Here is a 21,764-nt window from a genome sequence, read left to right as displayed (position 1 = left end):
ATGAGGTGTTTATCATCATCACCAGCACCACCATCAGTCGTCACCATCACCATCACTGTCGTCACCATCATCATCATCATCATCACCATTCTTCTCCTCTTCTTCCTCATATCTATCAGTTATTGACTGTTTCTTAATGGCAACCCTAAGATGGATGTTTTACCTTTAGCAAGCTTGTCCTCTGGTTTCCCTCGGTTTGATGAAAAATATTTCTCATGTGGGCAGGTAGCCCATCTACAACTCATCACATATAATAATGGAGAAATCATGGGTTTAGGAGTTTGACAGATCTGAGTTCCTAATTTTGATTGTAAGCAAGATGGTTAATGTATCTGAGCTTCAGTTTCTTCACCTATCCCATAGGCTAAATAATTCCTATCTTGTAGTTCCTAGGGAAAGTTAGATGAGATGGCATATCCCAAATGCTTAGCACTGTGCTGCAAATGTAGTAGTCACTCCAGAAATGTTGGTTTCTCTCCCCTTCCTGTGTACCTTTCGTGTGGAGAGAAAATGATAGGAGGCATAGATAATTGCTAAATTGAATTGTATAATGAAGAAAATCCTTATTATATATTTAATAACTTCCATTTCTCATTCATGTGCTATGTTTGAGGTTGTGTTTGTTTGCATAATATGCCTTATATCATTTAAATTTCAGAGCAACTCTCCGCCCTAGGCAGTTGGTAGCTCCTGATTTTCTCAACAGTGGGAATCAGGAACTCTATTCTCTTCCATCTGCTCATCTATATGGACTTCATCAGTGGATTTTTTGCCTTCTGGCCAGTTGGAAACCCAAATGAGATCAGAGGAACGGAGGAGAGTGAGGTCAGTGTATTAGTTGCCTTGGATCCCTCCCAATGGCTCTTACTTGGTCTAGCTGTGTTCCTCTATCTAAATCTCTTCTTAATATTAACTCCCAACCAGACCTTCTCCTTCTAGGTTCTGGGCACTGCTCCTTTCCCTTCTCCTTTTACAGCTAAGGATGATAATAACTCCAGAGTGTTGGCTATTCCTTATCGTTTCTGTGTATACTACCCAAAGTTTTGTAAATGGTCTCTTTTATTAAACCCTCCTCAATCTATTTTAATTAGAGTGGGCCATCTGTGTCCTGCTGGGACCCTGACTGATAGATAAGGGGAAGCTAGGGGACATTTTTTGAAACTGCAGGTACCTAACAGGTACATAACAAATAGATTTGTTTATTTGAGGTGACTTGGTGGATGCTGGTAGAGTGGATTAGGGAGCCAAAGACACTCAAACCATTCTTGCTATTACCACTATTCTTTTCTATTTTTATCAGTCTCAACTGATGTTAAGGACTTCCCTTTCACCGTGGACACACTCTGTGCTTGAGTTCTTTCATTTGCAGACTCTCCATGTGGCTCCAATACTAGATTTTGCACTCCTTTAGGGTGGGAACTATTTTATTCATCTATGTGCCCTTGACACAAGTACATCACTATGCTTTAGTAGGTACTTAGCACAGCCATAATTTAATGATCCATCTGCCTACCTCTAAGGATGAGCCGGAACTGAAGTACAGTGGCAGAACACATTTTGCTTCTTGACGTTGGCTTCCATAAAACCTCAAACAATATATTGCTGATGTGTTATATATGTAAACATTATATAAATGGACGAGTCTGACTGTATTTTTTTTTTTGGCATCTGCTAGAGGAGAAAAATTGGATAGATGCCTTGGAGGCATGGGCAGTTGTAATATATCAGTAGCATATACTGATCTGGTTACAATTTGAAATAATACAGAACATTTTCCTTTTCTCTCCTGAGTTTTTGCTGATTAAAATTTGTTCCAAAATGTTCTCAATTACTGGATATTGATGTTTCTTACTTTAAAAGCCTGATTGCAGATACCCTGGTAATAGTTTTTTACTTTTTAATTAATGATAAGCACTGAAGAAATCAGTATTAGAGCAGTTCCAGCTTTGACTTTTAAGGGTCATAAATACAGTGTGGTAGTGAAATGCATATTATAATTGAATAACAGGATTTTTTAAATGAAGGTTTTCATCACTAATTGTTTTTTTTATCACTAATGTTTTGATAGGCTTACATATCAGAAGGATAAAAGCGGTAGTGCTTGGTCAATTTACTGGCTGTGTTTTAAAGTCTAGTTTGTAAAAAGAGTAAGAATTCAGCTAACTTTTAAACTAGAATAAATTTCTTAATCTTACAAAGGAATAACAGTGTGGTGTTCCCCTTCAGATATAAAAGATATATTTTTTTCTTTGCAAATTGCAAATGGCTATCAGTGTGCTGAAATACAACTGGTATGAGTCCCCTGAGAGAGACACTTTCTGTAGACTGACACAAATTTATCTTAGGGGAATTTATATAGAGTAAATTATTTATATAAAAGCCTAAGGACCTTCTGCCATGCTTTAGGGTTTGTTTGTTTGTTTTGTACATATCACTATAAAATGCCACAAGCAATCACAATTGGTCTATTTGTAAAAATCAATTAATTAATTATTTTTTTGGCTGCGTTGGGTCTTTGTTGCTGTGCGTGGGCTTCTCATTGCAGTGGCTTCTCTTGTTGCGAAGCATGAACTCTAGGCACTCGGGCTTCAGTAGTTGTGGCTCGTGGGCTCTAGAATGCAGGCTCAGTAGTTGTGGCGCACGGGCTTAGCTGCTCCACGGCATGTGAGATCTTCCCGGACCAGGGCTCAAACCCGTGTCCCCTGCATTGGCAGGCGGATTCTTAACCACTGTGCCACCAGGGAAGCCCAAAACTGGTCTATTTTTGATGAGGAAAGGCTGCAACCAAACCTTTTTCAGCAGCAACCCTGATGCATCAGACATGGAGAAAATGATGACAACAGAAGTGGAATAGAGCCATAGCAGAGTTGAGGACAACCTGAGAACTGGCATAGAGTTTTGCTAAGCCATTGAGGGGGTTCCCACCCTGCTAGTTCCCTTCTTTAAACTCTAAGAAGGGGCCTAGAGGAGGGAATTGAGCCTGGGGATTGGAGAGGTTATTGGAAGTATGGGCATCTGAGATGTGCTCATGATCTGCTTCCAATGATCAGTGCAGATGCTGGGTAAACTGCAGAGGAAACAATACCTAGATTTGGAATTTTTACTCTGAGTAATCAGTAGGTCTGATTTTTAAAAAATTAAATTTGTAAATAATTATAGATTCAGAGGAAGTAGTAAAGAAATACACAAGGAGGTCCTGTGGACCCTTTGCCCAGCTTCCCCCAATGATAATATCTTGCTTAACTATAGTACAATACAAAAACCAGGAAATTGACACTGGTATAATCTGTAGAGCTTATTCAGATTTTACCAGTTATACAGGCATTTTCTGTGTGTTTATGTATATTACGTGTGTAGGTGTAGTTCTATGCAGTTTTATCACGTGTAGTTTCATGCAATCACCAACACAATCAAGATACTTACCTGGGGCTTCCCTGGTGGCGCAGTGGTTGAGAGTCTGCCTGCCGATGCAGGGAACACGGGTTCGTGCCCCGGTCCGGAAGGATCCCACATGCTGCGGAGTGGCTGGGCCCGTAAGGCATGGCCGCTGAGGCTGCACGTCCGGAGCCTGTGCTCCGCCACGGGAGAGGCCACAACAGTGAGAGGCCCGCGTATCGCAAAAAAAAAAAAAAAAAAGATACTTACCTGTACCGTCATCCCAAGACTCCTTCCTTCTACTCCTTCATAGCCACACCCATCCCCTCACATCATCCCCAACCACTAGCAACTGCTAATCTGTTCTTGATCTTGATAATTTTTATATTTCATGAATGTTATATAAAACTAACTGTGCAGTATGTATCCTTTTGAGATTGGCTTTTTAAAAATTGCTAAATATTGTTCCATGTTACGGATGTACTGCAGTTTGTTTAAACATTCACCTGTTGAAGTATGTTTGGATACTTTCTACTTTTTGGCTATTACAAATAAGCTGCTGTAAGCATCCATGTACAAACTTCTGCATGAGAATAAGTTTTCATTGCTCTGGGATAAGAGTACAATTGCCTAAGTACAATTGCTGGGTCATATGATAAGTCCATTTTTAATTTTAAAAGGAACCACCAAACTTTTTTTCCGAAATCACTGTACCATTTTACATTCCCACCAGCTACGTATGAGTCATTCGGTTTCTCTGCATCCTCACCAGCGTTTGATGTTATCACTGTTTTAATTTTTGCCATTCTGAAAGGTATATAGTGGTATCTTATCATGGTTTTATTTTATTTATTTATGTTTTAACATCTTTATTGGGGTATAATTGCTTTACAATGGTGTGTTAGTTTCTGCTTTATAACAAAGTGAATCAGTTATACATATACATATGTTCCCATATCTCTTCCCTCTTGCGTCTCCCTCCCTCCCAGCCTCCCTATCCCACCCCTACAGGTGGTTACAAAGCACCGAGCTGATCTCCCTGTGCTATGCGGCTGCTTCCCACTAGCTATCTACCTTACGTTTGGTAGTGTATATATGTCCATGCCTCTCTCTCGCTTTGTCACAGCTCACCCTTCCCCCTCCCCATATCCTTAAGTCCGTTCTCTAGTATGTCTGTGTCTTTATTCCTGTCTACCCCTAGGTTCTTCATGACATTTTTTTTTCTTAAATTCCATATATATGTGTTAGCATACGGTATTTGTCTTTCTCTTTCTGACTTACTTCACTCTGTATGACAGACTCTAGGTCTATCCACCTCATTACAAATAGCTCAATTTCATTTCTTTTTATGGCTGAGTAATATTCCATTGTATATATGTGTCACATCTTCTTTATCCATTCATCTGATGATGGGCACTTAGGTTGTTTCCATCTCTGGGCTATTGTAAATAGAGCTGCAATGAACATTTTGGTATATGACTCTTTTTGAATTATGGTTTTCTCAGGGTATATGCCCAGGAGTGGGATTGCTGGGTCATATGGTAGTTCTATTTGTAGTTTCTTAAGGAACCTCCATACTGTTCTCCATAGTGGCTGTACCAATTTAAATTCCCACAAACAGTGTAAGAGGGTTCCCTTTTTTCCACACCCTCTCCAGCATTTATTGTTTGTAGATTTTTTGATGATGGCCATTCTGACTGGTGTGAGATAATATCTCATTGTAGTTTTGATTTGCATTTCTCTAATGATTAATGATGTTGAGCATTCTTTCATGTGCTTCTTGGCCATCTGTACATCTTCTTTGGAGAAATGTCTATTTAGGTCTTCTGCCCATTTTTGGATTGGGTTGTTTTTTTTTTTGTTATTGTCTTATCATGGTTTTAAATTGCATTTCTCTAATGGCTAATGATGTTGTACGTCTTTTCATGTGCTTGCCACCTGCCTATGCTCTTTGGTGAAATATCTCTTCTTGTCTTTTCCCCATTTTCTAATTGGATTTTTGTTGTTGCTGTTTTGTTTTTTTGCTATTGAGTTTTGAGAATTCTTTATATATTCTAGATACTAGTCTTTTGTCAGATATGTAATGAGGTCAGCCTAGGACTTCACTGCTGCTGCTTCCAGATCAGACTGCCCATTGGTGCCTCAGAGACTAGGGCTCCTCACTGGGTTTCTATTAGGCTTCCCCTTTTCTGGTCCTTTGGCTAGAGAGAGCAGGCTCTTCCTGCTCTGGTGCCCAGTCCAGGGTATATGGGAAATAAACAGAAAACCAGGGGACTCACCACATTGTTGTCCTCCAAGTTCTGAGGTCCCTAGCCAGTGACCTTTTTTCCAGGTTTCAGAGTTCTTTTATCATTTTCTGATGAATAATTTCCAGGGTATTTAGTTGTATTTAGAGGGAAAAATGAGTAGAGCAGAGAAAAATGAATTCACACCATCTTTTTCTAGAACCACCTTTTAGATATGATACTTAAGAAGTCATTTTGTATCAAAAAGCAATAGGAATGATTTTCCTGCAGATGTTATCTGACAATATGAGAGCATTGTAAGCTTTTACTTTTTACCATTGTTATCTTAAGTGGCCTTTGCATTATGGTGACCTCTTAAGATTAAAGGCTTAAAGGTGACTGTCTTTAATGCCAGTGCTTGAAAATATTTTCACTAGTTTGGGACAAAAGTGTTGTATGGACTCTGATGCATTGCCCAGATCCTCCTTCAGGAGCTAAGGACTCATTACCCCGCCTGCTGGGGATGCTGCCCACGGACAGCCCTCTTTCAAAGGCACATCTCTTTCATGAGGTGGTCTATCTCCAGTAACTCAACACTGGAGGGTATAAAGGACCCTGCCCTCTCACCCCAAAACAAGACAGCCCATGTTCATTATTCCCCACAAGTTACCATTGGAACTTCTGCCAATTCTGCTTCCTTTCTCTCCCTCCCTTTTTTTCTATAGATGTTGATCCCCAAAGCACTCCGTTAAAAACCTCCTTCAAGATAAATGTGTGAAGAGTCTGTTGCTGGGGAATCCAACCTGCCTTAAAAGTTTTCTTTTCTGTAGGTTTTCTGCTGTCTTTTCCTAAATGAAATTGTCCATGGAAAGAAATCTAGTTCTCCTAGAACTAGGATGTTTTTATTTATTCTTATAATGAAGCTATGGCCACACTAGATGGAAATGCTATTTGTTTTCAGAATCTTCACTTGGAAGAATAAAAAGCTGGGATGCTAAACACTTCTCCCCCGTTTTTGAAATTTGTAAACTGTGGCTTACAATTCTTATAGATTTCTTGGACCTATCTCTTTTCATGAAGCGTGATCACCAAACACAGCCAGTTTTGTAGATGACTGTTTCAGAAAGTTTATTTGAGTCTGCAGTCACATCTTCTGCAGTTGCTGTTAACATTTAGTTCTAGCATGCTAAGTGTATGGTCCCTGGCACCGTGTTCTCCATGTGGCATTCTAGTCTGAGTTTCTCTGCTTAATTCAGAAGTTTAGAACAAAACCATGGTAGTGGCAGTGCCATTATCTTTAAGCTTTTTTCTTAGCAACCAGCTGATTGCAGTGTGTAAACAGTAGGTTGCACATTACTCACTCATGTTTACCTCCCACCAAGAACTGGTTACTCTTTCACATATCTCCTGATTTATTTCCCACAGTGCTTCTAAATTAACTACGTGGAGATCTCCTACGTACTTTAAAGTCACTCCTGTGCTTGTTCATTTAGAATTTTCTCTACCTAAATTACGGTGAACCATGGAAGAAACTTAAATAAGTCCATTGCATTTTTTTGAAAAGTTATTATGAAGATAATATATATTTGATTTTATTCAGTAAATGTGTACCTAAAGACACCATTAAATTGAATTTTTGTAAGCGTATTAAAAATGTAAATGCATTAGAAAGGCCTACTGTTCCTATGGTGAGTCTTTTCTGAAAGGTAAGTGATAAATCTTTACTTCATGTTTAAATCAGACTTTTTACTATATCAAGGTCTTCTTGAAAAGGTGAAAGTAAGCCAGGTCCATTCTCATATTTCTTTCTGAACTGCAGTATGGTTCAAATGGGCTAAAATAGAAGGTAAGGAGGGGGTTAATATAAGTAGATTTTAATAAAATTAAGGGCATTTGTTTCTCATAGAGGTTACTGAATACCTCCTTACTGATAACAGTCTCCAAGAAAATGATATAATGTTGAGAAACATTTAATAAGAGAGTACATCCTCAAAATCGTTAACCCTTCCAGTTTATTAAAAGTCTATATGAGTGTCAATTATAAATATTTATTCAAGATATTTCCCTGATATTACAACATATAATATCCTCTGAAAAGTGTGCCCCTTCAAAAACTGTACTCCTGTACTCCTTCTCTGGAGTTTGTCCTTGGAAAAAGATGGCTCAGCTTACTGGTTAGTCTTCCATTCTGTGGTATCAGTTGTTCATGGTCTCTTCATGGGTATTAAAATTATGGTAACAATCTTGAAAGTGGACTTGATAAAAATATTATGATGGAGCATGTCCCTTGATCCTTTTCAGCCTGGGTTTTCTTTTTTTTTTTTTTTTTTTTTGTGGTACGCGGGCCTCTCACTGTTGTGGCCTCTCCCGTTGCGGAGCACAGGCTCCGGACGTGCAGGCTCAGCGGCCATGGCTCACGGGCCCAGCTGCTCCGTGGCATGTGGGGTCCTCCCGGACTGGGGCACGAACCCGTGTCCCCTGCATCGGCAGGCGGACTCTCAACCACTGCGCCACCAGGGAAGCCCTTGAGCCTGGGTTTTCTTCATCTACAAAATGGATAAAGTAATATTTGTCACATAGAAGTCATGTGAGATTCGATTCAGTTGAGAATACTTTGTGGTCTTTACAGTAATAATCAGACACAGGCTGTTATTTCTGACTTTCTAGATTTTTTTTTTCTGAAAATATAATTACGACAAGGCTAACTCTTTGGTCAGTGCTTCCCAGATTTTGAAACCGTTCTATAGATTTCTCTTTGGAGATTCACGATTGCCATGCGCAGAAAGCAAAGTTGGTTTGTTTCGTCTTATTATCTTTAATTTTTGTCTTTTTTTTTTTCAGAAGAGAAAACTGAAAGCTGAGGGTCAGTGGGTTAAGTCATTCATCCTAGGTCACATATTTAATAAACAGCAGACCCAAGGCTATAGCCAGGCTCTCTGACTGCTAGTCATTTTTAGGAGGGGCAACACTCAATACTGTAATATGAGGACCAAGTGGATAATAGAACTGAGTGATGTGTGAACCTAACGGGAGTGATGGGAACATTGGTGAACTAGAGAACGCACATGCAGTGATCTGGGAAGTACAACGCTGCCACCTGGCTCCAGTGAGCTGTTGCCAAGGGGGATTTCTGGTCTAGTATGCTAAGATCTGATTTTTTTTGTTTTAAAGAAAGAAGCCAGAAATTCAGATTTTTATGTTAAAAATATCACCACCTCGTAAAAGAAGGAAAGAGACAGACACACAAACACCGGGTGGTAGTAGCATTTTATTTTTCCTTGTTGCAGTCTGTGGCTGTGAGGTGCTTCTATTCCCTGGCTTTGGATCCATTAGATGCTGAGTGAAGAAGATTGTAACGTGCCTGAGGGCAGGGATTATTGTTGTGTCCCAAAATCTAGCAAGGTGCCTGCTATTACACAATGCGCTAGTACAGGCTCTTGAATGGATGAGTAAAGCAGTGGTCCCCAATCTTTCTGGCACCAGGGACCTGTTTTCTGGAAGACAATTTTTCCACGGATATGGGGTGGGGGAGGGATGGTTCAGGAGGTAATGTGAGTGATGGGGAGCGGCAGATGAAGCGTCCCTCACTGGCCCGCCACTCACCTCCTGCTATGTGGCCTGGTTCCTAAGAGGCTGCAGACATGTAACGGTCCTTGGCCCGGGCGTTGGGGACCCTAGAATAAAGAACCACAACAACAGCCAAAGGGTTCCTACAACATGCGTCTTGGGACCTGAGTCAGCAGCCCACAGGTCAGCACTGTGTCATCTTTTCTACTCCAAAAATATTCAGGCAGGTGATAATTTCTAGATTGTTTCTCAAATGGAAATTATAGTAAGTTAAAATTAGGGTGAAATTTTTTTATCTGTTTCTTGAATTACTGAAAAATATTAATTACACGAAGTACAGGTATATTCCGAAAGTTTTAATAACTTAATTTTCAATAATTTCAGTATCTGAATACTCATATGTTTTAGGCATGGTGGTGTTTGAAAATTATAACTTTGTTCAAGGGAATCTCAATTCAAATATGCCTATACTTAAGTATAGATATGAATTCATTTTTCTTAAAACATTTCCAGGGACCTCTGTTTATTATAAAGGAAGAAAAAAATGCCATATGTCACTTTGGTTGATGTTGATTATATGTATATGTAGGTGTGTTGTCATGGATTCAAACACATAATTCTAAAGAGTTTAGAAATACTTTACCTACTATATTATGGACATCAAGATTTTTCATGGGCAAAACCTTGGCTCCCTTATTTTTCTTTAAACGATAAAATATAAGCAATGATATTTAGGTTGGGTCCTCATAGCAACAACCAAAAGCCACAGTTAAGACCAAAATCAGAAACGTGAATGATAGGAGCTGTGATTGTCTGTCCTATCTGTGATTGGTTTCAAAAGGTAGAGATATAGTTTTGTTTTGTTTTGTGTTTTTTGCGGTACGCGGGCCTGTCACTGCCGTGGCCTCTCCCATTGTGGAGCACAGGCTCTGGACGTGCAGGCTCAGCGGCCATGGCTCACGGGCCCAGCCGCTCCGCGGCATGTGCGATCTTCCCGGACCGGGGCACGAGCCCATGTCCCCTGCATCGGCAGGCGGACTCTCAACCACTGTGCCACCAGGGAAGCCCAGAGATATAGTATAATGTAATATTTTATTCCACCCTCAGAACATGTCATTGTTCCCATTTTAATTAAGAAGATTAATAGTTAGAGAAGCACATACCCAGAAACCTCCTTGCACCATGCCATGCATCCAGCCTTTGGGTCATGCATCCAGCCTTTGGGTAACCTGTTGAAAGCAATACCAAACAATCGACCTCCAACCATCTCACCACACTCCGACTTGAAGTTCAGCTTCACAGTTAAATAACTTGCCAACTTCAAATTAGCAATAAACAGCAACTCAGGATCTGTAGGGTTTATAAGCAAGTCAGAAGTGGTGCTTAGAATGATTACATTCCTAAGCTCACAGTTATCACAGCTTAGAACTAATTTTTATGCCTTAAATAAAACCAAAAGAATCTACACAAAGCACTTCATTTTCTGGGAAGGTTAAATTAAAATTAAAGTGTTCACTGGGAAGTCATCCTCTTTCAAATGAATTTCCTAAGAATCACCTACTTGAGGAGAGAGTAGCTACTGTAATTTTAATTTTTCGGGTATAAGTCCTTTTACTTTCTAACAATAGATATAGAGAGGCCACTAGTATTTTTTTTAAGTATGATATTTAAAAAATTATTCTGCAAGGCAGTTCTTCCAGGTTTACAGATTGTACACATTTATACAGTGTGGTAATTTATTTACCCAGATGGGTAGCAGAGAGAGTCTGAAACTGAAACAGACAATATTCCAGAGAGATCTAAAGTAGGCAGTGAATAATAGCCAGAGTAGCGCCTTGGATTATGTCACGTGTCTCCTGCAGAGTCCAAGTGACTTTGCAGCTCTCTTTGAAACATTCTACATAACATCCAGGTCAGGGTCTGGGAGAGAGAGAGAGAAAGACCCCTGGGACAGCTGTAGCTGTGGCAACTGGGTTCTTGCTGCATGAGGAGCTAAGAGGAGAGAGAGGTAAATCTCCCTCTCCAGCTTTGGCAGCTCAGATGTATTGGGGCTAGGGGGAATTCCTTTTGAGATCTCCACTAACTTTCATATGGTAGGAGTCTAACAAGTTATCTCTTTGACCTTCTAGGCAGCAGATGTATTAAACTATTTTCCCATGAAATCTGTCTGGAATGAGTGCCTTTAAAATTTTTTCTAAACATTAAAAAATCTGAATTTCTAGAATCTCTTTAAAAATTGGAAAATCTGACCACACTGTACCATTATTATACCCTCATGGTCCAAATTGGCTGGATCTGAGCTGTAGCTGTGTGGTTTAGATGGGGTATGTGCTCCCCACATGACCATACACATACACTTACCCACACAACTGGTTTCACTTATTTTCTCACCTGTCTGGCTCCGGAGTACTCCCGAGTTTGCAATTCCTGTTGTGCAGACTGGTTGAAGTGATTTTATCTATTCATTTGTCTATTGATCTCCAGGCTCAGATTGCCAGTTCCTTAATGAGCATTTCTATCTCAGTGTCCCTCCACCTCCTGGCTCCACATGTCCAATGCCAAAATCTTTTCCATTCCCTCAGTGCTCAATGATATTTTAAGCATTAATCTATATTATCTCATTTAATTTTTAAAAAAGTAGGTATATGTATTTTTCTTTTCACAAATGGGGAAACTGAGGGTATAGAGGCAGAATTCAGATTTAAGATGGTTTGATTTCAAAGTTCATTTTCAGTGTCATTACTGTTTCAGGAGGATAAGGGACTACACCATGCTTTTTCTCTGTCTTTTAAAAATCTTTTTGCAATGTGCTTAGGAACGTGTAAGCATAATGAAACGTAATACACTTGGTGATTATGTTACTGCCTCTTCTTTATTCTCTATCTTTCAAGACATACAAAACATGTCTATATACACTGTTAGGATTGCAATTCACCATTTCCACAAGGCGAGACTCTTAGTCCTGATAGCAATTCAGAATGATCTAGATCAGTGCTATACAAATGAAATACAATGTGAGCCACATATATAATGAAAAAAAAAAACTGATGGCCATGTTAAAAAAGTAAAAGGAAGGACGTAGAATTAATTTCAATATATATTTTATTTAACCTAATATATCCAAAATATTATCATTTCAACATGTAATCAATATTTTTAAATTATTGAGACATATTTTGTATTCTTTTTTTAGTAGTAAGTCTTCAAAATCCTGTGTATATTTTATACTCTCAGCGTATATCAGTTCAAACTAGTCACATTTCAGTTGCTGAATTGACATGTGTGGCTCATGGCTACCGTAATGGGCAGCCCAGGCCTAGGTCATTAGCCTTACTTACAGAGGGAAAGTCGGGCAGAGGGGTATGGTTCCTGTGGTGGCCAAGGCACAACTCAAACTTTCTAAGCCCCGATTCATACCTTCTCCTGCAACTAATGCTGTGAGCCCTGGGCTGTGCAAAGAAAGAGAGTTTTGGAATGAATTATTTATTCTTTTTTTATGGATACAGCTGCTCAGTGTTTGGGAAACCAAGGAGTTGGGATAATTTTAGTATTTCTCTCCTCTGCTCTCAGTGCAGTTCTAGGGTTTTAATGGAGGGACTTAGGATATGATTTCACAGGAAAGTGTTTTATCTCTTGGGGTAGTTCATAGTCCCTTGCCAGCCCGAGGTGAGATCGTAAGTCCAAATCAGTTCACTTCTAGAGGAATTTACCTTTTGCCTACCATCAGAGAGAGTGGGTGAACATACAGAGAGAAGGATGTGTAACATTGTTGGGAATGTGAAAACTTCACTGAAGAAGAAACTAAAGAACAACGCACTAAAGTGTGCAATAGAGTCGCTAAGGTAGTTTCTGGCAGCGCCAGAATGGACAGCCTGAATGTGGAATGAAAGTAACTTTGGTTGAAGCTCTAGTAACTATGATTTGTAATACCCGGAGATGCAGACTAAAGGCAATCAATTATGTATGACCTGTTATTACTTTGCGAAAACTGGTCCTGGATTGTTTTATTATTTGATAGTGTTTTTCCAGGAAAAATAAACTTTCTTTTGCTCCCATTTTTCACTGAGATAGATGCAGAAAAACTCAGAACTGTTCTAGTGAGCATATATTTCTAGCTAGTCTACCGATCTGAATTTCAGGTTGTGATGATATGGTCATAAAAATTTGCCCTGGGCACATTTTTGGCTGATCTTAGCTGAAAAGCATTTTTTAACGCCACATGATGAGATTTAATGACTCTTGTATTGCAGGTTGGGGTGCTCTGTCAGGAAAATGAAATAATTCCATTTTGATTCTTTTTCTATGCTGGAAGCCCTCTGAGTTTCCCTTATTAAAATGACAGAAAGTGCTGTTTAAACATATGGTCTGCACTTCAATTGTTCCATAGTCTCCTGTTATTATTTTTATTCTTTATAGAGCACCCAGATACCTGAGGTATATTTCTCATATAGAAAAGAAGGGACCTTGCCCCCTTGAACTTTCATGTCATGTAGACTAATTCAGCACAAATGAAAGATAAGGCATGAAGAAGGCATTGGCAATCACTGAAGTGGTTTTGAGAAGCTGGTCATGGCCATAGTTTGACATGCTTTCTGGTTGTCCTGCAACTAAGCTGAACTTTTCTTCATCTGTTCCCTGTGGTTAGTTGCCTTCCCTGTGGCTGACAGTATGGGTAGAGCTGTTTAATACAGAAACAGGGAAGCAGCTTTGGGAATTAACAGGCTCCCAAATGGTCCTGAGGTTAGACTTCTCTCAAATAGAGCAGTCAGGGACTTCCCTGGTGGTGCAGTGGTTAAGAATCCGCCTGCCAATGCAGGGGACATGGGTTCAATCCCTGGTCTGGGAAGACACACATGCCACGGAGCAACTAAGTCCGTGAGCCACAACTACTGAAGCCTGTGTGCCTAGAGCCCATGCTCCGCAATAAGAGAAGCCACCGCAATGAGAAGCCCACGCACCGCAACAAAGAGTAGTCCCCCTAACCGCAACTAGAGAAAGCCCACGTGCAGCAACGAAGACCCAACGCAGCCAAAAATAAATAAATAAATAAATTTATTTAAAAAATAGAGCAGTCAGCATTTGTTTATTTAGCTAACTCTGATCCCCTGAAGTTATATTTTAAAATTATTAAGGTAAAACATACACACCGTAGAAGTTTATAAAGTATGCTGATCTTAAGTTTACAGTTTGATGTTATTTTTAAATACATATATATCTCTGTGTAACCATCGTCTAGATCAAGGTAGAGAACCTTTTAAAGCTCCCCAGCAGGCTCTTTTGTTCTTCTTCCAAATGTGTTCCAAATACACTCCCTCAAGAGGTAACTATACTATTTTGATATCAACAACAATTAGTTTCACCAGTTCTTGAACTTCATATAAATGGAATCACACAGCATGTAGCCTCTCCTTTCTAGCTTCTTTCAAGAACATATTTGTAAGATTCATCCATGTTGTTGGGAGTGCCAGTTCATTCTTTTTGTTTCCATGGAGTATTTCATTGCATTAATAGACCACGTTTTATTGATCCATGTTCCTGTTTGTGAGCATTTGGATTGTTCCCAGTTTTTAAAAAATTCTATTTTGGTTCAGATTCTACCATGCTCAGTACTCATGCAGGGACCCTGGAGCACAGAGATGCTCTATGCTGATGGAAACCTCCATCCTATCTCCAGTAGGTTTGTATTCTACCCTAAAGGATATGGGTAATTGCTTAGTCCTCCACCTCATCCTTCCCTCTCTTCTTCCTAATAGTAATACTACTACTACTAACAGCTGTTATTCCCTGAACACGTACCACGTGCCAGGCACTAGTGCTACTCTGTGTTGTGAGTAGTGTCTCATTTAATTCTCACCAAGACCCTGGGAGGAATTATTATCACAGGTTTTACATGGAGAAATGAAGCCTTTAGTAAGTTAAATGGATTCCCTAAGACTACACGGCACATTAATGGCAGAGCAAGGATTCAAACCTAGGTTTCCTGACCCACACTGTGTTCTTAATCACTGTACATACTGACAAAGACAGGATCCTTAGGATCTATAAGGAACTGACACCTTTGAGTGGAACACAATTTTGTCCATTTTCTTCCTCCATGACCAAAAAAAAGCAGCTGTAGATTTTAAAATGTTGGAATCCATCATGCCTCAGCTTTAGGACTTCAGTGGCTCTGCTCGTTGTTGATGCAGAAGCCGAAGTCTGTACCATGGCCCCCAGGGCACCCCACAACCCGTCTACTTCCACCTCCCACCTGGACCTTATCTCCCCTCCCCCAGCCCTCCCTCAGTGCCCTCTGGCCACACTGAACTTCACCTGCTCTGGAACAGCCAAGCTCATTCCTGTCATTGGCTCTCCTGTTTTGCCATTCTCTCTGCCCAGAGCACTCTTCTGGCTCCTTCTTGTCAGCCAGCTCTCAGCTCAAATGTCACCTTCCTAGAGAGTCTTTTCCTGACCACCCATTACGAAGGATCTGTCTTTCTGTCACATTGCCTTACTTGATTTCCTTCCTAACACTTACTACACCCAGACTTATTTTAATGGATTATGTACGTGTCTGTTTTATCTAACCTTGGTCCTCAGGTCCTAGAAAAGAGTCTGACACTTTGTTTTTCACAAATACTGACTGAACGAGTGAAGGAATGAATAAGTGTGCATTTCCAAGATTCCTGGGGCTCTATGAGATATTTCCTTGTGTATTTTATAAAGGAAGAAAATCTTAATTGAAAAATGTGACTTTATAGGCTGAGGGGTCCAATCTGCCTGAGATAAAATGGTGAGGGGAGGGGAGCTATGCACATTATTAATTGTATGTGTGCAAACGTGCTCACAATCGCAGAAATTGACTTCTGGCAGTAAAGCAATTTTCCAAATGTCAGAACTAACCAGACGGTTCTGGAAAGTGGTTCTTTTCTTGTTGTCATTGTTTATTGTTTTGTTTTCTTTTTTTTATTGCTCTTTATGAAATACTAGAATGGGGAAACCATCCCATATATATGTCCAGCCTGGAGCATAGCATAGCATGTGATACAAATCCTACAAATTAACACATACTTTTATACTGGAGTTTAAAAATAAGAAATGTTACAAGAATAGCAAAAGTAGATGCTCTCTCATCACCACCACCTCATTCTAATATGACATACCTTGGAATCATTAATGATCCTTTGTTCTGCTTAATGCATGGGGTCAATGTGAAGATCTTTAGGAACAAGCTGCTCCTTATCTTCTGCTGCTGCTTTGCCATTTGGAAGGCTGCAGGCCAGTTCCTGTAAATTACAGTTGCCGTTCTCCTAGCTATTGCTGAATTGGTAGGAAGTTTTTAATATAAACGTCTTCAGTTTGTGGATATAGATTAAAACTCCTAGGCCCCAAGCAAGCTTTGTCAAAGGGACTTGCAGCCCATTGCTCCTAAAATATTGTATGCCGGGCACCCTAGGGCATGCACAAGAGTTGTGTGTGTGTGTGATGGACAGAGTTGGGATTTTCATGCCCTGTGGATGAAAGAAAAGCCATGTTAGGAGAATTGTATCCACATGGTTGGGCTAGAAGGGGTTAAAGATTGGGTGTCTCTTCTAGCCTAGGCAGAATGTCTTATTACCTCACATCAAATTGCATCCCTTACCTCTGATTCAAGTCTGCACATTCATCTCTTCCACCTTAGGCTTTTATTGAAGCTTCCACCTCTAGGCAGTGCACAAACGCAAACTTCTGTTTGCTGTCTCTGAGTGATGATATTAATTCCAATGCCCAGCAATAATGCATTGCTTATTAAACACTGTAGCAATAACCATTAGATAGTAATTCAAAGGGAAACTAAAAAGGGTGGAGAAACACCCTTTTCCCCCCTCAGCAAAAATGGCCAGAATTGAACAAAAGCAGAACTTCCCTGCATAGCAGTGGGGAGGGGTTAAGAGTCTCCACTGCTGACATGCTGTGTGATCTATGAAGAATTATTTAACTTCTCTAAGCTTCAGGTGACACATCTATAAACTGAGAATAATAACTGTACCTACCTTCTAGAGTTGTCACAAAGGTTAAATGAGAAATATATGTAGAACCCTCAGCATATGAGACACTTATCTCATATGTAGTAAGAGCTTGATTAAAGGTCATCAGAATAAGATCTCTTAGTAAGAACTGTGCTGTCATCTACATGTGGCATGCTGTCTGTGCACTGTGCAACAAACCCAGTAGAGACACCTTAAAATACAGATGTTGGTTTCCAACACTGCTGGGCAGGGGTTTGGGGGGACGGTATATAAACCAAGGACTTCAGTAGAAAAACCTACGTCATGTCTCTGCCTTATCACCAGATTATCTTAAATCCCTTTAAAAAAAGTCATGGGCATTTGAAAAAAACTTTCATCAGGTATCTTTTAGAATCAGGATTATGTACTAAGCAATGCATTGATTTAAGATTCTTGAGGTTCTCAGTATACTCAGTTTCATAAAGAGCCCCTCCTTTCTAGAAAGTCATCTTGAACCAGGAGACTTAAAATGCAAAATTCTGAGGGATTGGGCTCAAATTGATGTGTCAACTCTCCCCAACCATCTTGTCCAGGCTGAACATTATTGAACAGCCCTTGATGCTCCCAGCCCATCCCCACTATTCCTCCTTCTTCTATGTTGATCACTTGCTGGAAGATTCTTTCCCCCTCTTTGTTGCCAGTCAGCTAACGCTCATCCTTAGGATCTCAAATGGAATATCATTTCTCCTGGAGAGCTTCTTGGTCTCCCACATCTGTTCCATGCTTGGGTCTATGCTTGAATTGCCCTGGAATGCCTCCATTTTATTTTGTCCTACTTAATTATTCGTGATTATTTCCTTAATGTCTGTCCTCCCCACTAGATTGTTAGCTCCATCTGGATAGAGATTCTTCTGTTTAACACTGTATTACACAGTCCTTGGCACACGTTAGGTGCTCTATCTGACAAGTATGGTGAGTAAAGCTTACTCTTTATGAGAATTTTTTCTTTCATGTTGCACATAAATGGCTAACAAACTAGATTACATTCTCCTCTTATATTGTAACAGTTCTCATCCACTATATTTATTTATTTAATTTATTTTTTGATTTTTTATTGGAGTATAGTTGATTTACAATGTTGTGTTTCAGGTGTACAGCAAAGTGACTCAGTTATACATATACATATATCTACTCTTATTTATTTAAAAATTTTAAAATATATATATATTAATATTTATCTATTTAGGCTGCACTGGGTCTTAGTTTCAGCATGCGGACTCTTAGTTGCAGCATGCGGGGGTCTAGTTCCCTGACCAGGGATCGAACCCCGACCCCCTGCATTGGGAGTGTGGAGTCTCATCCACTTCATCCACTATATTTAAAGTTTGCTTTTTGTACCATTGAGATGATTGTGTGCTGCTTTTATAGGTTACAATTTAATAGCATTTCAAGAAGCAGCTTTTGATTTTTAAAGAAGTCACTATTTAATACATTGGTACGATAGTACAAGGTGACATTCCCTGTCTCTCTAAGATGCCTTAAGTCTTCAAAGCACATCACACAATTTCATAAAAGGTAAAGATATTGATTTTAAAATCCTGATGGAAAGGAAGGCAGAGTCTAATGTTTGAATCTGAGTTACAATCAGATACAGTAAATCACCGAGAACAAAGGACAGATAACTCAATACCTAGAATCAGGAGGCTGAAAGAGAACTTGAAGGACCCCATTTCAATCCTCTTGTCTCATTGAAGAATCATACCTCCTGGAAAACCTTTGGTCCTTGTCTAATTGTTTCTGAGCTAAACTGTGGACATATTGCTATGGCTCTATAAAATGATGTTAACTTTATGTCCTTGTTTAGGATTGTGTAGTAGCTATGAGCTGCCTGCTATATCATGTTTATGTTCTGCCTACTTCTCAAGGCAATTTGACCTCAGGCCCTATCCCAACTTGGCTAACTTATTCCCTACTACTCACATATGGTCTGGCCTCTCTGTCATTGTACTATAAATGCAATGTGAGGTATGTCACTTAGTTTTATGCTGGAAACAAAATGAGAAGACCCAGTCCCTACTCTCAAGGAGCTTATGGTCTGCTGAGTGAACCAGGTAATGTAGGCTTTTTAAATATATGCTATATGCAAAGCACTATCAGAGATATAAAAATGAACAAGACCTATAAGAACTAATGAGTAAATGTCTATAGGGAATATAGAACATTTCCAGGTTCGTAGCACTTGTGGAATAAATGTCGGCTGCTGTTCCTGTGATGCTGATGAGATATCTGGCTTTAATATTTGAGTGTGTGGTAAAGCCATCTTTGAGAACCAGAGCCCATGAGGTGGAGCTCAGGATGGGTCTGGATACACAGTTTTGGTTAGAGAAAAATTCAAAATATTTGGGACATCAGACTGGCAATATCCAGCAGTCAGCAATTGAGGAATGTGAGATTCAGGAGCATAATTAGGTAGAAAGATGTATGTTGAATAGTAAGGAATCCAGACAATTTTATCAGCCAGTCTCTTTCCATTTCAGGCCATTAGGTACACAATTTTTTTCTGTTAATATTTCAGTTTGCTTGCCTATTCCTCAAATTTAACTGAAAGATGTATATGCCAGTATTCAGAAAGGAGGATGTAAATAAAATTAAATTATTTTTTTAAAAAAAGGCCACGATTCAAACCGGCCTTCAGAACACCCTGAATCTAGTGGGATAGAGCAGGGGCAGACAGACTAAAAAAGAACTAAAATACAAGGCAGGCTTTTATCGTGATGGTCATTCAGTGGTTCTTAAAATGTGGGCCGTGGACTATCAGGATCAGTATGACCTGGTGGGGCAGGCAGAGTAATGGCCTAACATATGTACATCCTAATTCCTGGAGTGACTTTTCAGGTGTGATTAAGGATTACAGTTGTCTTACCAGCTATATTTGTCACATGGTTTCCCTCGTGACCACAGGCAATGGGGCATTATGATTGACAACACTGCGAGGAACACAGGAAACTTTGGGGAGTTCCTCAATGCAAAGAGAATAATATTACCAGAAGGAAGATGATATCGTTTGCTGGAGGGACAAAACAAAACTATCTGCTATGAGCTTATGACTTTACTGGTCACTTAGAGAAGGAAAGGCATTCTTATATGAAGGAGGAATTTGTGCCGGGGCCCAGTGGTAGCAAAATACAGAATATATTCAGGAAGTGGCAGAAAGGGATTATAGCCCTAGTGTGGCACGAGAGGGTGGGGGTGGGGGGGACACGTGGTGGGAGATGAGTTTGGAGGCCCTCACCTGCCATACTAGTGAGCTTGGATCATATTCTGTGGTGATGGGAGCCACATACGGTGTTTTCTGAGCAGGGGGTAAAATGATGAATATGGGCTTTAGAAAGCAAAGTTTGGGTTCTCGCCATTGCTTAAACGTCAGGTCTACTTCTCAGTAGTACTAGTTTTTACCATCATATGTGCATGTTGAATGCTGATGATGTGTCACTCTAGGGATTCTCCACGCATAGATTTTGTTCAGAGATGGTTTTCCCACTGTGGGAAACTTTGTCTTTGAAACTCTTAGATCACCCACAGTAAGGAATACATTTACACACACACACACACACACACACACACACACGCAGGTACACACAGCTTCATGAAAGTATACCCGCTCTGTGAGATATTTTCTATTTTCTATTCAATTCTATTTTAGTTTTTAAAAAAATTCTGGTCACAATTCCCTAGATTGATTTCTTGACCACTATTGGGTTATATCATGCCGTTTGGAGCATACTACTTTAAAGGAAAGAGGCAGTATCTTATTCTTTTTGATATTTGTTTATTTATTTTTATGTGATTAAAGCTTTACCGGGGATCAGGCAGGGACCATGTTGGGGAGCAAGGCCTGAATACCAGGCCAATAATCATATATACAAAGCTCTGAATATTTGGGTAGGTATGTTTGGTGGATGAGAGAGGAATGAAGGGTCAGTAGAAATAATGACACATCTTTACTATAATAAATGTCAAAGCTTAAGAACAACAGCATTGACAGATCGACTTGTAATTACACCACAATGAAGATCAGAACTGCTTTATATGAAATGAACCCCGCTCCATGAATAAGGTATGGATCACTATGTGATGCCAAATCTGTAAAACTGGTGTCTGATGCAGAATGATGAGAGCTACTATGCAAGGGTGTACACAGTTTGATTTCTAGAATGGTATTCTCTTTTCCCAAAATGTCAAGGAGAGCCATATACACTGACTTCTGAGCTATAAGGCTGGGTGAGATGGAAGATGCTGTGGAAAAACTTCCCTTTTATGGCATTTCCACTTACTGAAATTTATCATTTTCATTAGGTTGATAGTATTTTTTGTCCAGGTCTGAATTTAAAAAAATATATTGTATTATCCTTATTTGCATTACTGTCATGTTCTTTTTAGCATCTGTTTTCTGTCTGCCAATTTATGTTAAAAAAATAAAATAGAGAATAGTCCTTAAGAACCACAGTATTTATTCTCTTATGGTTAAATTAATAAAATAATTCTTTGATTCTCAGTCATTGGGTTACAGTATATGTATATTAGGTTTTTATACATAGCCAGGAGTCAGAAAATCTAGGTTCTGATCCCT

The 21,764-nt window shown here is 39.6% G+C and overlaps 1 protein-coding gene across 23 annotated transcripts in view; it reads left to right on the top strand.

The window, feature by feature from the left end:
• The window catches only part of FHIT (fragile histidine triad diadenosine triphosphatase), a 1,444,513-nt gene that overhangs the window by 240,201 nt on the left and 1,182,548 nt on the right, over window positions 1–21,764 (top strand). For 7 of the 23 annotated variants that reach the window (XM_060022795.1, XM_060022793.1, XM_060022802.1 and 4 more), the window contains one exon: window positions 659–825. The exons of the other annotated variants lie outside the window; for them this stretch is intronic. The gene's annotated coding sequence lies outside the window, so the exon portion shown is untranslated. The remainder of the gene's footprint in view (window positions 1–658; window positions 826–21,764) is intronic. 23 annotated transcript variants of the gene reach the window in all.

Source organism: Delphinus delphis, chromosome 10 (assembly GCF_949987515.2).
Source record: "Delphinus delphis chromosome 10, mDelDel1.2, whole genome shotgun sequence".
Classification (NCBI taxonomy): domain Eukaryota; kingdom Metazoa; phylum Chordata; class Mammalia; order Artiodactyla; family Delphinidae; genus Delphinus; species Delphinus delphis.
This window is presented reverse-complemented; position numbering and strand designations above follow the sequence as displayed.